The sequence below is a fragment of the Barbatula barbatula genome, assembly GCF_947034865.1.
Source record: "Barbatula barbatula genome assembly, chromosome: 18".
NCBI classification, from domain to species: domain Eukaryota; kingdom Metazoa; phylum Chordata; class Actinopteri; order Cypriniformes; family Nemacheilidae; genus Barbatula; species Barbatula barbatula.
In genome coordinates this window covers 12961910-12978118 of record NC_136781.1, presented here as the reverse complement: position 1 = coordinate 12978118, position 16209 = coordinate 12961910, and the positions used below count along the sequence as shown (strand labels likewise).

At 37.6% G+C, this 16209-nt stretch overlaps 1 protein-coding gene across 1 annotated transcript in view; it reads right to left on the bottom strand.

Moving 5' to 3' along the window:
* pcdh11 (protocadherin 11) overlaps positions 1-16209 on the bottom strand; it is a 152921-nt gene that overhangs the window by 57438 nt on the left and 79274 nt on the right. The gene's annotated exons all lie outside the window — the stretch shown is intronic.

Below are 16209 nucleotides of genomic sequence, written 5' to 3'. Positions count from 1 at the left end.
CTGGCACACTTTGCAATACAAAGACGAATTAAATATAAAATGATTTCTCACCGCTTGGTTCTTATAAGGTCAGAAGAACTTATTAATCTAACATTATATACACATTATTTTTACACTCAGTCTCTGGGCTGTGCAAACATAAAAAGCAAAGTCAATCTGAACCGAACAAGATGGTTAACATCAGTCTCATGCATTCAGGTGTAAATGTTAGTTCTGGCGAGTAGCAAGCGATCAGAATAAATTACATAATCGTCAGTTACGAAATAACTGTCACCAAGAACGGCAAACTATCATTTGATCCGTTTATAAAGTATTTCCCATGACTATTTGAGACACTACACCGAGAGATAGCTGAATATTCCCGTCCCGGTTTCTCCCTTTAAGCATTGTGTTTCTGATTGATGGAGACTGCCCACGGTCATGCAAACTGGTGATTCTTTTTCACAAGCCCCACCGCGTTCGACCCACTGGCCCAATTTAGATGAGGGAGATGGATGTGGATCAAGTAGCTTTAACCAGGCAGATCTGGAAACACTATGTAGATTTTCTTGTTCAGGAGAGGAAAACCTCTGTCTCTATGGGGCTGGGATTGGTGTGTAAGGTGACCTTTTTGGAGTCTCTTTGCTGGCTGTAAGAGAATGGCCAAAGGCAAGCACAGGCTTTACACAAGTCCCTATAAAACAGGGCGCCTTTATCATCTTCTTCATCTAATATCATCCAAGACTGTAATAAGGCTGAAATCAATTTATTTGCTTTCTCATATTTGTCCCACGGATAGATGTTCGGATTCAGTGACATTATTATAGCTAGAATGAAAAGCAGGATATACAATTGTGGTCACAGTGATAAATTCAAGAAAAGCATTGATGTTGAGCTACGCAGCTGTGTGGTTGTTTACTTAGAGAATAATATATTTTATAATCATAAACAGGTTAGGATCTTCAGGCTATATTTAAACAGAAAAAATACATTCATAATAACAATTATAATAATAACATTTAGAATTATAAACAAAGCTATGTACCCCACATAGTACACACAGACAGGGAGAATATTTTCTTTTATTCCTGGAATGTACAAAGACACAAAGAATCAAAAGTTAAGCATGAACACATGCTCAAGAGCTCCGGGGAATATAAACCAGCCTTTTCAAATGTTTCTCTTCTGTCAGAAATAAAGGCCTTATTGCCTTATTGACAAAGATGGCTATAAAAACGCGCTGGCACAAATAAAAACAATGTGCTGCCAAAAACACACGTCTCCAAACTGCTTACCACTTCATTTAGGAACTATATCGGAGGATTGACAAAACGAACTGTGAACTTCATTATAGTCTGTGTTACTGCCACCTCGGAGCTGAATTCAGTGCTGAGAATTCAAAAGAAAGAAATCGCTGTAATTACAAGTTCTTGCCTACTTTAAAAAAACATCCACTGATCTCATACATAAGAGATAAAATACTGATACAAAATGCACCCTTAGACTTCTTCTTAGGTTAGAATGTATTATTATAGCAATGTATAATGGAAAGTATTATGTCTTTAAAGATAGAGTTCACAAAAATAATCATTTATTCACCCTCATGTTATTTAAAAATAGTATATAACTCTTTCTTCTGTGGAAAACAAAGGAAGATATTTTGTGGTATTTGTGGTTTTGTGTCCATACAATGGAAGTCAATGGGGGCCAATGTTGTTTGGTTACCAACGTTCTTCAAAATATCTTCTTTAGTGTTTTGCAGAAGACAGCCCGTCATGCAGGTATTGAATAACACTTTCAGGCTTTCAGAGTACGTGTTGTGTAGAATACTTTACAACAGTTCCACTTCCCCCAAAGTACTTGGTTTCAGCCATCAGTATTAATTCAACGTTCATTATGTTAGGTTTGTTGAGGTAATAAATTGGTGTAGGCTTTATGTCACACAGTTACTGTCTACTGTCAATAGCTATCATTTCATCCGCTGATCTTCGGTGAGGTGCGTTTCTCTCTTTAATTATAAAGTAAGCCAGTTCGCCTTTGAACCCGGGCCACAGAAGCAGCATCATGACTTTTCAATGTCATGTTAGGTGGTTCAGCTCTGATCGGAGATGACGGAACGACAGATTGTTGCTAGGGAATTACACTATCTATAATTAAGGGACCACGCAATTGCAATAAGGCCAAAACCACACTTCTCATGATCCTGTTAAAAGCACTGTATAAATTACTTTCATATCCCTCTGTAAACATTTCATTTGCAGGCTTTTGGAATGTTAATATTAACAGGCGGATACAATCACCCAACACCATCAAGATGCCCACTACACATTTAGGAAAAGAGGCTATAGGGGGTTCATTAGATTCCTTCAAAATCAAAGAGAATCCAAACTAATCTGGTTTGAATCTTGAATATGTTATTATGGACTGCCAAAAAAGATCCAAAGTCATTTTATCTGGTCTTATTTTTCTCTCTCCCTTTTGTACTGAATACTTTAGCTAATACTTCATAAGGATCTGATTTGAATTACCATTATGTGCCTTAAGGGAAATTCATTGCAATTTAGTGCTGTAAGGATGACAACAGTAATCTTTACAGAAGTACAAATGCACAAATATTACTCGAATGTTTCTAATTACCAAACTCATTCCGAATCGAATGCCATAATTGATTAAATGCAGCTGTCAAGGACAATTTGAGGAAGATGCGTCTGAACTCTCCTCTCCAAATGGACCGCAAGAGGCATATGAACAAAAAACAATTCATTTCTTGCAATCTGTTACTTTTTTCTGTTCAAACTAAACTAAATGCATACAAAATCAGTGTTCACAATTGTCTGCTTACATTACTCTGAATTGCAACAGTAATAATGATTTATAAGTAAAGCTGTTGGGTGTGATTTTGGGTTTAATTTCAGCTTACAGTTTGACTACATTTGAATGCATAAATGTACAAAAAAGTGCAGAAACTTGACATTTTATGTTTCAAACAGAAATAGCGATATAAAGGAGAAAGTTTAACAAGCTTAGGAACTTTACTACTAACGGTTGTAAGATTATTTATTGGTAAACAAATCCATTGTGAATCCTCATTTCACAGATCATCATCCGTTGAGTCATTTCATTTCAATTATAACCGAAAGTGGCGTTTCCAAGTGGAATAATAAATCTATAACCACTTCATTTATTTCAACCAGTTTAACCAATTTAGGCCAATCGGTTGACTAATTGTGAACATTATAGGAGGGTGTTGTTGCGCATTGACAGTAATCAGCCAATCAGAGCGCAGTAAATCCATTGAAGCAGTTCTCTTCCATGTCTATATATTTATACTTTATTTTTAGATTAGATTAGATTCAGCTTTATTGTCATTACACATAAACAAGTACAGTGTAATGAAATGTAGTTTAGGTCTAACCGGAAGTGCAATTAGCAATTGCAGGATATACAGTTTGAATAAATACAGAATAAAACTTCCGGAAATGCGCAAACTGATATCCAAACGCTCATGCCGGGTGTACGATGTTAATGCACAACTGTTCTGAATGAACAGACCCGAGATGAGCAAGAAAAACACTATAAATGCTAAAACTGGAGAGACGCTGAGCCTTGCGATGTTCAGGAGCCGCCATCTTGGTCTAACTTTATTTAATCTCAAATTTCAATATATTTATCTGTATTTAATATTTGTCCAATTATTTTTCATTCCTCAGAAAATCTGATACGGACGGAGCTCAACAATCCCCATCCCTCCATTCTCTGTAGGGGTTAAGGTGTGTACGTATTGTAAAACATTATCACTTGTTTAAAGACTCATGCCAGAAATCCATAAAACAAACACAAGCTGCTAGAGGAGATACCAAGACCAAACAAAGTCTGGCCAACAGGATAAAACACCGCCATCAAAAGTATGTGCATAGAGATAAAAACAGAGGAGAAATAAGCCAAGTTCTGCGACAAGCCAACCGCTGCCAAAGCCCCTCGCCGGTGGGGACCCAGACAATGTGCAGATGGCGCTGGATTGGTTGGCAGGAGAATTAGATGGTGCTTATACTAACATGAAGAAGAGAGAAGACGAACATCAGCCATCCTGCTCCATGGGGAAGTCACAGATCAATGCATCAGCATGTCCTTTCTTCCAAGCAAAGTCAGAGCGTCACTGTTATTCAGAAAGAATGCCAGGTTTTTAAAGCCAGGTAACTGTGGAGCAGCAACCCCATTTTGAGTAAAAAAGCTACTACTTGGGAATTCATCTTTGAGATTTATAAGCCAATGTCGCATATCTATAGAGAAGGTTAATAGGAGTTGTAACAGGAAAAAAAGGAAAAACTGTGAAAAAACTATTATGTGCTTTGTGTAACAACCATGTTCTCTGATGTGTGATTTCTAAAACTCACATAAGCTTCATATAAGGCTATACTGGGTATGTGATATATGGCTTTATTTAAAAGTTATCTGTTTATTTTGAAACTAGTACTAATAGTAATATCTCTCTTGAAAAATCACTTTTACTTAACACCAGCTTGCAAGTTCTGTAATCTTTTTACGCCTCAAAGAAAGTACACAATGTTTTTTCTATTTTCTATATATATATATATATATACAGCAAAGATGAAGAGTTCGGTTCAAAAATAAATCCAATAATTATGTTTTTTATTATGTTAACATGTTTTTATTGTGTTTTATTGGGTTAGTTAGCTGTATATTTTTTGTTATTATTGCTCAAATTAAATCAAAACAAACCAACTGCAGTTTGATTTACATTAAATGGACCGCACAATAAAAAACATGACTTTAGATGTCTTTGATTTTTTTAGTTATCTCATTATATACTGTATATATTAGTTATGATTAATCGATCATAAATAAAGTATAATAAAGTAAATATTTTAGACATACAAATACACACGTCTCAAACACAAAATCTTTATTTTGAAATTGTTCCATTGGCAATGAACTGTACATATTCAAGAAATATGTAATAAATATATTTGTATTCATACATAATGGAAATAGTTGTTTTATATATATATATATATATATATATATATATATATATATATATTGCCCTGTTCAGGGCAAACATATATATAATTATACAAGGCACACACACACATAATAAATAAACAAATGTTTATTTTGGAATCGATTAGTTGCGATTAATTGATTTGACAGCCCTAATATAGCCTACGTATAGCCATTTAAAGACATATATAGGCATTATAATGTGTTGGTATAGTTTACAAAATACATGCCAAAACATTTTTAAAAAGGAAATGTCCAGCCCAAACTTCCTGTTACAATATGAGGCACGGCACTCATCAAGCCATTTGTGAGGCCTTCACGCTTTTTAATTTTAAAACAACTGATAGTAGGAATGCAATCAGCCTAGAAAGTTTCCCAGCAGCTTCAGCGTTCTGTATTTTTGCATATAAATGCAGCCCAATTTAGCCTTTTAAAATTCTCATTTTTTACTATACTCATCTTTGGAATGGGAGGGGAGCATATTACTCGTTCCCATGAATAGAAAATGAGAGGCTAACAAATATGTAAGCGCTCACGCAGGGTGACCCTAAGAACTGGTGCAGTCTCTTCCAATCATCTTGGCTGTGCACATCCAGGCAGGGGTGATCTCCAACAGTGAAGTACCGTGAAATAGCATTATGGTTAATTTTCTCGTTTGCCACTGCTCATGAACCAGTACGGCATCTACAGGCATCTCTCCAGATCAACGCGTGGAGAAAAAACATGAGCCAACTCTCCTCATTTTCACTTGAACTGAACATTCGAACACCGCCACACCGAGATACTAATTTCTGAATCGGAAGCGATGTTGTGTTAACCCTCTGCTTTGACCCAGGATCTCAGAATTCGCAATTTCAACCAAATATATCATAAGACGGGTTATAAATAAAAACCACATGCTTTTTTCAACAGAACAAATGTTGTACGATCTGAAAATCATGTAGATATCGGTTTCACAGACAAATCACCAGGGAGACCAAAGGTCGGTGACAGACTTGTATGTTCTCATCAGCTGAAGATGAAAACGCTTTGTCTTTTTTCTCATTCTGTTGCCAAAGGGCTCAGTGAAGTATGTGAGTAATGACATTGAATTCAGAACAACTGAGATTAGTTGAACGCACGCTGCTTTCATGGTGCTGCAGCTCAGGTGAACCATTTAAACAATACATGACAACGGTGTTCAAGGGATTTCCTGGTTGACACGGACGGCCACCTCAAGAGCAACATAATTAACTAAATGCCGAAGATTACAGATCAATCTAATCATAACTTTGTGCGGGCTGACCTCGGGTTAGCACTTCATGATAATGAAAAGATCATCCATGCTCGGGTTAGCACTTCAGAAACAAAAAAGACAATCTCCAACCCTGTCGAAAACCACTTTCCACGCATAAAGATCACTGAATCACCAGGCATTTGCAAGTGACATTTGCTCAAAATAAATGGCTTTTGATGGAATGGAATCTGAAAACTGGTTGTTAAGTCTGTTGTCGTTCTGACAAAACAAATTTCGGGTTCATTACTGTGATGGTCACGAGACTGAAGTCATTGCGCTGTGACTATCCTGAAATTTTAAACTAACCGAAGCTGACAAATGAGTCTCAATTGTTTAGAAGAGCATGTTTCTTAAAACCAACATGAAGAACCTTTTGAAGCATTGTGAGGAGGATACATGCTGTTTCCTGGAAGCCTTGCTTGTTCATGATGATCTTAAGAGTGCATTGTTTTCTATTAAATTTGCTCTGAAACCGAAAATCTTTAGCTTGGGGGTGATATAGGTTTATAAATCTTTCATTCTTGAGTTTCCTTTAATCAACTGCTTGTGTCCTCACAGATATCACACACAGATTTGAACAGAAAGCTTATATTTCGAAGAAAAACATTCACAACTTAGTTCTCAATAGCTCAGTTTTTTCGCAACAATAAAAACAAATAGAGAGCAAATGCTTTGCTAAATATTTTCTGCATCTCAGATCCTGAGAAAAATATTTCAGAATCTGTCTTCTTAAGTGTTTAAGAGATCTTCTGTCAAACTGCTCACATATTTGAAAAGAAAAGTCTGAGATTTACAGCCTTTTTGACCGTTCTTCAAAAAAGAAAACATTCATTGCCACACATTTATTTTCACATTTATCTAACTCTATAATAATGAATTGTCAACTTTGTGGCTTCATTTAATTAAAGGGCTAGTAAATCCATATACAAAGTACAGACGTGGATAAAATAAATACAATTTTATTTTAATCATCATTTGTAGATATATTGTCTATTGAATTTCAACCAAAGCAAACCTCAAGAGTGACAAAGTCAGCTAACAGCAATGTGAAAGACTTGACAGCATGAAACTGTGATAAAAATCAAGGTTATCACATAAAAACATGAATTCTGAACTTTTCCTAAATATATGGAGGCCTGCAAATATTACCTTTGTATCAAGTGAATATGAACTTATTTTGTTTACAGAATTTGAGGTCTGAAAAAATAGCGAGATTTGATTTTTCTGTTTTGATCACAAATTATAAAAGTTGTTAGGCAGTCAATGTAAATCTATAACATTCTGTCGTTTGTATTCACCAAAAGTCTTACAGGTTTGGAACATGGGGCTGAGTAAACCATGACAGCATTTTCATTGTTTTAAAGGAATTTTATGAAAATAAATCTTGTCATTCCAATTCTTAAAAAAATGAATCATAATTTCCTCAGGCCAAAAAACTCTATAAATATAAACATTTGTCCTTTTAAACCACCACACAGTTGTTCAAAACAGAAGATCCGTTTTGATTTGCAAGAATTTCATCATAACTCTACAAAAAACAAGCTAGTGAGAAATGCAAGTTACATTCAAATATTCTTTGAGTATGTTCAGTTTACACACACACACAGACACACGCGTTTTAGCTTTAGGCACAAGAGTCACATGAAACTCAGTTCTTTAATAAGTCCAACTTTTTCAGTTCTTTTGAAGACAGCAGGTCACAGACATTTCTTTTGAATTTATACACACAAAAAATGCTGGATTATTTTCAACTCAGCGTTGGGTCAAAAAGGGAAAACCCCAGCTGTTGAGATAAATTAACCAAGGAAATGTTTATATTTGCCCCAACAATGGCTTAAAACAACCAAGAAACAACTTAATTTATAACGGTTGGGTTTGTCCAGATTAACGTTGGGTTAAAAATGAAGCAAACATTTTTAGATTTTTTATACATCCAAAGTACAAGGCACAGGGTATATGTTGGGCTCCTTAGTTTCTGTAGCTCAGACACTTTGGCAGCGGGGTTAAAATGATTAAGCTAATACTGTTAATGAGGACAGTTCTCCTGCGCTCCAATTATTGTCCAGTAACAAACCACCGTGTGCTTCAGACACCACAGTGTCAAAACAAGCGTACAAAAGCATTCCAGAGCTGCACAAGAAGGACTTTTACCATGAACTAATAGTTTATAGACTTGAGATACAGCTCCCAAAAATAGACCCGTACGTATCGATAAGCCACATCACACGTATTTACCTCTGTAAAAATGTTTCTATGGGTTCTGCATGATGTGTCTGATTAAGTATTGATTCTGGTGGTAGAGCAGAGCGAGTCTGCAGTCAGCTATGATTACAGCATTAGCAGGTTGACGGACCTGGCGGTGGTACACATTCTCTGCTGTGAACCTGAAATCGGGACTTCACAGGCAGTCCTTGACACAGAGATGAAGACTTTGGTTCATGTCGGAGGGAGAAGCGCATATCAAATGAAGCATAAAAAATTAACAATAAATAGTGACATGCCTCCAAAACGGGGAACAAAAGACGCCTGCGAGGCAGCAAAATAGCATCTTCTCCCGAGGGACTCCGTAATAGCTCAGGAAGAGATAACTGTGTTTAATTTTTAATCACAGATTGTGTTTTCTTTGTTTCGGGGATAATAAATGAGCAAGTCGATATTGTTAAGAAAAGTAGGATATTCTGATTTGTCAAAGATGGGACCAGCAAAAGATCCACAGAGGATTGTGAGATGAGAATGACGGTTATGTCTTTTGATTTGTCAGCGAATGATTTTCAAGTCTACAAATCAAGGAACATGGGCCACATGTATCCGCGAAAGGGGCTGGACACATTAGCGAAGGATTCGAGACGGGCTGACTGATGTGACCTGTCAGGTCCTCAAGGTTTCAAACAACAGGACTACAGAAATACTCAGCGCAACATGGGACAGAAGCGGCAAGAAGCGTTCCTTCAGATGCTAGCGACATAATTGCATCTGTCGTGGAAAACAACCGAGATTCATCAAGAGAATGAAATATTTTCAGAGAGGCCTCTGCTAAACCCAACTTCATAGATGGAGATCTCAACAAGCACAGCATTAATTCTTCTTACACTACTAGCAGCAAAATTGTTACTACAAATTTTGACATAACATAACATGAATGTGAAATTTTGCTCCATTAGAAAATAATTGCCGATTTGGTATAAGCCTAAACAGCATCAAACACACTTAAAATGCACATTGATATTTTTGGGTCAATAAATTATATTTAAAGGGATAGTTCACCCAAAAATTTTAATTCTGTCATCATTTACTCACACTCTTGTCATGTCTTGTCATGTAATATGCGCGGGTGTAAAAGGCTTATTTAATGCTATTGATGATAGAATGCAAAAAAAACGTCCACTGCTAAGGTACAAAACAGCAATGATAACGAATTGTGTTGCGTGTGTTGTATGAAGCATGAGGCTAAGGCAGAAAACATGTTTAAACATGTGTTCCTAGAGAGTCAGAGCGCAAACTACTAAACTGAGTTCTCTTTCACGTCTTCTTACTCTGAAACGGACTAAAATTCACAAAATTACGTAACAATTCCCATATTAACAAGGGTCCATGTAAAAGTAGTCCGTTTTATGAACGTTAAAAGTATACGCTTCACAGTATATTAGATCCGTATATCTGTATAGAGCGCTCTTAAAGGGGCAGCAGCATAATAAAGATATATGTTTATAATGATCATCATGTTGAGATTTACAATAAACGTTTTAAGATAAAATTGTTAATGCTGCTTTGTAAAGGAAATACTGTTGTAAAAAATTACATTGTTTGTTTAAAGTGTTTGCAAACCAAATCTTATTGCACTTTTGTTCATAGAGAAGTACTTTTAAAATAAAAGTGCACAATACACTACTTTTGAATTAATTTTACGCTTAACAATGCGATTAATCACGATTCATCACAGAAAAGTAATGCGATTAATGCGATTTTGGTGAACTATCCCTTTAAGAAAGTTGGGTGCAGAGCAAGTCCTCACTTGGCAGCGGATATCTCCCTAAACGGATGAATAAATAATGCTTTCACAGTGTATTGTCACCAGAGAAATATTTATTTCTGATGCCTAACAAAGGCATCCCTTTAGCAATTATTTCAAGACATTAACAACCTGCTCGCTTGCCCAATATCTGCCCACGCTGATTTATCCGATAGAGGGAAATATATATATCCTATTTGTTTTACAATTACTTTGACAAACACAATGAAGGCTTGTGTTTGTGTTGCTAAAGGCAGAATGCTTGTGTCCATAAATACAGGTCATCGACAGCCTGTCACAGAGGCGGGGAAGTTTCCCAGACACCTCTCTTTGCCGCGTCACAGATTGGATTGGTTCATCTGGAGTCATTGAGATATCTCAGCTCGAGAATTTATTGCCCTTGAATTATGTGGTTGCCGGAGAAGACAAACACTGCCATGCAACAATCCATCTTGAGGCTGAAAATAATAATCAACAAATTAATTAGCTCATTAGGTTAAGACCATGAATGGAACTGTGCCTTCACTGCAGGGAGGCCTTTTAGCGAGAGATGCATGTGCTGGGAGTTAATGTGAGCTTTGCCCTTCCACCGGGTGACCAGAATTTACTGTTCGGGTTTAATTGGGAGAATAATGCGTATGGAAATTGACAAAACCTGGTACATGCACTTGAAGGAAATGCGGTGTAATATTTCAGATATGGAAGCCATGCAGAAGCGTGGAGGTATGAGATACGGTGTAGCTGCTGAGGAGCCGAGGTGAGAATAGGAATTATTTTAAATGATTTCTAATAGTGCAGGCCAAAAGGGAACTGAATGAACCTGAATTCTCAGCAACGAGTGAACCCGAATAACTCTCAAATCTAAAAGCCCGGGGTCAAACGAATCTGTCCTCTCTACAGCGGTTCTCTGGACCAGTGTTTTCACAGGGTCTCCACATGTAAGCCTGCGAGGGAAATGTGGAGATAAGCGCATTTGTTTTTGGCGCTGCACTTCAAAGAGCCGGAGTGTGTCTCATCGAGCAATGGCAGAGAGGCGCGAACCATGCCTTTGATCATCCCCAGCTTTCTGATCATTAAAATATTGGATTAATAATTGATTAAAACACCAGGGTGTATTGTGTTGTGGCTCGGCATCCCAATTTATTTCAACCTTGAAATCACCTTTATCTTTAAACATATATATAAGTACATCTCTGAGACAACTTAAAACTTTCATTGTCAGAGATCATCAGAATCAAGGCATTCATTTTCCAAACACGTAGTGCCTAGTAGATTGCATTGAAAAGAGCGTTTAAAATATTATGACAATTAAAAAGTAAAAAGAAAGATCAGTCTTTCATTTATGAAATGACTACTGTTTACACAGACCAAAAGTTAATTAACATGATTTCTCCCTGTTACATATTCTTTCCCACTTATTACTTCAGGCTGAATTAAATACAGTACTTACGGCTGATAATTATTTTCAATAGTTGAATTAAAGACACATTCATTCTTTCATTTGGTATTCTGGCCGCACTTGAATAAATATGGGAAACACTCGTTTAGTAAGCCATATGTCTGAGGTGTTTTAAGTACTTGAGCCTTGCGGCACAACGCTGTTGTTTAAGATGTCCTTCCTGGGGTCACAGCCCTCTTGTGATGTCTGTGATGAGAAGGAAACATTCACTTTGGGCTCTCAATCCTCAATGGACTACTTGTTTAACGTTGTCCTTCAACCGCTCCCTATCACAAACCTGTCTCGGCGGATCCGCCGTGCTGAGGTGCCATTATGGGCTAATTTCAGAACCACCACCAGGCTGGAACTGCACCAATCATAGCCGGACTGAGTTCGCGCCCCAGGGATTTCGATTCCCAGCTCTGATTTAAACCTTACGTCTTCATAAAACCAAACTTTTTGGAAATTCACATGCATCTCAAAGCGCCAATGAACGTGAGACGCAACCTACAATGAGCATAGCAGTCCCTAACAGCAGTCAACCTAGACTATCTGTTCTGGAAGAATGATATTCCTCAGCGGTCACACATTGTACAAAGTAGAAATATATTGCTTGTTTGCAGCCAAGCTCATGCCTCGGTGAAGACAAAAAGCTCTTCTTTTTGCCCACAGGAATGAACAAACACAAGATGAAAGGCTGCAACTATTGGGACAGACGTATTTCCATATCGGGCCAATCGAATAAAAATGGCTGGTAAAATCTAGTTAGGTCGCCGTATATATTTACATTGCATATTGTCGGAAATAACATAACATCATCACATCTGTTCGAAAGCCAAAATGATTATGCCATGATGCAATCATGTTGTTATTGCTGTTTTAAACATGTATCTACAGTCACGACTAAAGATGGCCAATGTCCTGCACAGTTTAGGTCAAATGCTAACAAAGCATCTGCACTAATATTATGATTATATAACTCTAGAAAGAAATTGTATGAAAGAAATTTCGACATGTTTTTGGTCATTCCTTCAAACGAAATAAGAAAAGATGGGCAACAAGACAATGCACAGAAAATGCCACCATCAATGGACGCAATTCATTCTTAGCAAAATTCCCTTAAAATGTTTGTTAATATCATACAACCTATCATCTTTCATTGTCCACAGTTCACAAGTCTGAAATCTGACAAACAGCATTCTCCTACTATATCCGAGGCTTCAAATAGCTGCTATTATGACTCTGGACTCCTTGGCAGGAAGTGGCATGTTATGTGCTAAAACAGTGACAGGACGGTCAAGCACAAGCTGTCCTGTACCTCAGCCGTGCAGAACTGTCTGGGAGGCCTTGGACCTCCACCTCAGCTGTTAAGTAGAGGTGAAAGGATCACGTGACCTGCCATCAGACAGTTGCCCAGGGAGCCTTGTTTATGGGCCTGTATTTGGTGAAATACAGCACAGCATTCAATGTGTAATATCTCACCGCACCTTGTTCCACTGAGGCATGTGTACAACCGCCCACTTGCGCAGACACATATAGTTGGAGCATATGCACACCTCCAAACATAGCAACATTGTAAACAGTAATTGTAGATTGATGGGGGTGACTTTGTGTGGGGAGGAAGGTGACACTCGGTATCATGCCGGTTTCTCCTCCAGATGTAATCATCTGAGGAAAAGGTTTATGCCATTTTAGCAATCCCAGCATTCGCATTGCATCGCATTTCTGTCTTGATTTTGTGCTTGTGATTTATTTGCAATAAGTGGGCATGTAAGTCAACAATGTTTAGGAGAGCTTGATAAATAATGCTTGGGTTGATTGGGGACATAAATGTATCTAAATTATTCCTTGATATCACTGTGCTTTTGTTACCAAAGCAGGCTGTCGGGTGGAGAAGATGTTTATAGCACTTTTTCAAGATTTATTAAAATTTTTGTAATTTTATATTTTTTTAAATAACAGTCTTAGATTTTAACACATTTGATGACTGCATTCTTTAAATTCCTCATGATGATCATCATGATTTAGGAACTGTATACACATGGATACAACACATGTATTTATATTATTACTATTATTGTATAAAAAAGTAACACTTAACATATAAAATAAGGTTGTATATGTGGTAACGTTAGTAAATACAGTACATTCGCCATAATGAACTAACAATGTTCTGCATTTATAAATATTTGATAATGTAAATAATTGTGAATGAATGGTCATTGTACATTAACTAATATTAACGGTTATATCCTTGTAAACAGTCAAATTTATTAGCAAATGCTGAAATTAACATGAACTAAGAATAATTAATGATGTAGAAGTAGTTCATTAGAAATAGAACTATGCATTACAAAGTTAACAAATACAACCCTATTGTAAAGAGTTACAATATTATCAAGTACAGTAGTTGCATATATGTATTTATTTGTTATATTTACATTTGCATACTGTGATGAGGAAGGTGAGACGAGAGCCCTGAGGCGGGGCCGGTGGGAGCTTAAGAGGACAACCGGCAGGACTGTTAATGAGACAGGACCGGGCCCGGACATGGGTTAAGTTTGTATTTATGTTTTGTGGGTTATATAGTCCACTTCGCAAGAGATGCGCTGGTCCTGAACAACTTCATTTTTTAAAAGTACACAAACCTTTAAACAATCTGCAACAAAGGGAACATTTTAAGGTTAATACAAATTTGACCATCTTTAAGATTTAAATATAAATGTGAGATTTCAAATAATGACATCGGAAGTGCTTCTGGAGCAGTGTTTACATATAGCGAAGAGGTCTATAGTGTCACAATTATTAACTTTCAAAACTGAATTTAGGAAATGAGAAATAGGTATAAAATGTGACAACTAGCCCCGGCCCAGCCTTCGTCATTTTTCCTTTGTGTTTTAGGCTGTTTTGTTCACACTTTTAAAGGTCGACTCAGTTTGGCTAAGTGTGTTTTGGCACACAGCCACCATAGACTTCGCTCCCTCTCTGGGAAAATTGTGCATAAGGCGCAGAATGATCAATCCTGCGCCGCTCATTAATGTCTGAGGCAGCAGGAGTTTAAAGTGGAAGTATTCATGTGATTAATAACACTTTTTCTGCTTTCGGGACCGTGAGCAAAGCTGCACATATTTACAGCCGGCATCTGTTCCAAACTACTCGCTTTTGTTTGGCGAGCGAGCTGGGAAATACTTTAAAGTCGCGTACTGCAAGATCAGTAAATACAAATGCAGACTTTCAGTTCGTTTTAAAACTCAGGACACGAGCACATCCATCTCTGTAGATTAGCTGAGAACATGCTAGCGTAGCTCGATATACGGCGCCACATGACCGTAGCTTAATACGTTGCCACCTTGGAGTGACGCCTCAATCTGTGTTCCAGCGAATTTTCATTTAGCGCACACGGCCCTGTTGCATCAACTTATTACTATTAAGTGGTCCTTTTTTCCCTGAACAATTCCTACCCTACTCACTATTAAAGACCTGTATTGATCCTCATGGTACACACCATCCCCTCTTGATTTCATTAGGCCCGGTGCTGTTAATTACTCCACACTCTAACCTTTCAGTGTTTCATTTGGACCGACAAATTGGGTGAATTTAAAAGGAACTAAAAAACAGCGAAAAGCCAGACAGTGTGGATCCCCAAACTAGTATGTCAAATTCCCAAGCGGCGTAATAATTAAAAAAGTTCATCAATGTTCCCTTTGCACATCACATTATGCAGAGGCCGGGCTCACTGGTAATAGTTCTGGAGGATTCATTTAGGAAATTAGACCAGTTTGATCTGGTTCTTCATCAAGAGAGCAGTCTAAGTCCCCCCCAGAGGCTTCAGCGGGTAAACTGCCACCTTTATTTAGCAAAAAAGATGGAAAGCACGTGCAGCAGAATGCACAAAATGTTTTACCTGTGAATTAGCTTTTTGCTCCGTTGAAGCAGGTTGAGCGCAGCTGCAGTGCGATTCCAGTCAGTTCTTGCCATTATTCGACTATACGATAATAACTTCATCATAATTGGCTTTTGATGCTTGGGAGTGTTGCATGCTCATCTTCAGACGGGGATGAATTGATTTACAGCTTGATTTAATTACGCATTAAAATTCAATCAGGTACTTTCAACCAAATTCAAACTGAATTTCCGCAAGCCGTCCCCAGAATCGAGGTGGAGTTGAAGGACAGCTTCAATTACGTCGTTGGATCTAACTTAATAATCAGATCACATTAGAGAGAAGGTACACGGCAAAATGGGATATTTCCATTTAGTTATTGAAGAAACAACTTAGTCGTACAATACACAGTATCAGGCCCATGAAGAACACGGTTCGAGTGCTGAGGGCAGGGAAATGTTTCTGCACTCGAGAGAAAAGCCCATTTGGAGTCCGAGTCCACGTTCAACTCGCCACCAATCTGCAACTGTGCCCTCTACACTTCCCAAAATCCCTCATCAAGACTAAGGTCAGAACGCGGACTACGTGCGGCCTCTGCACGC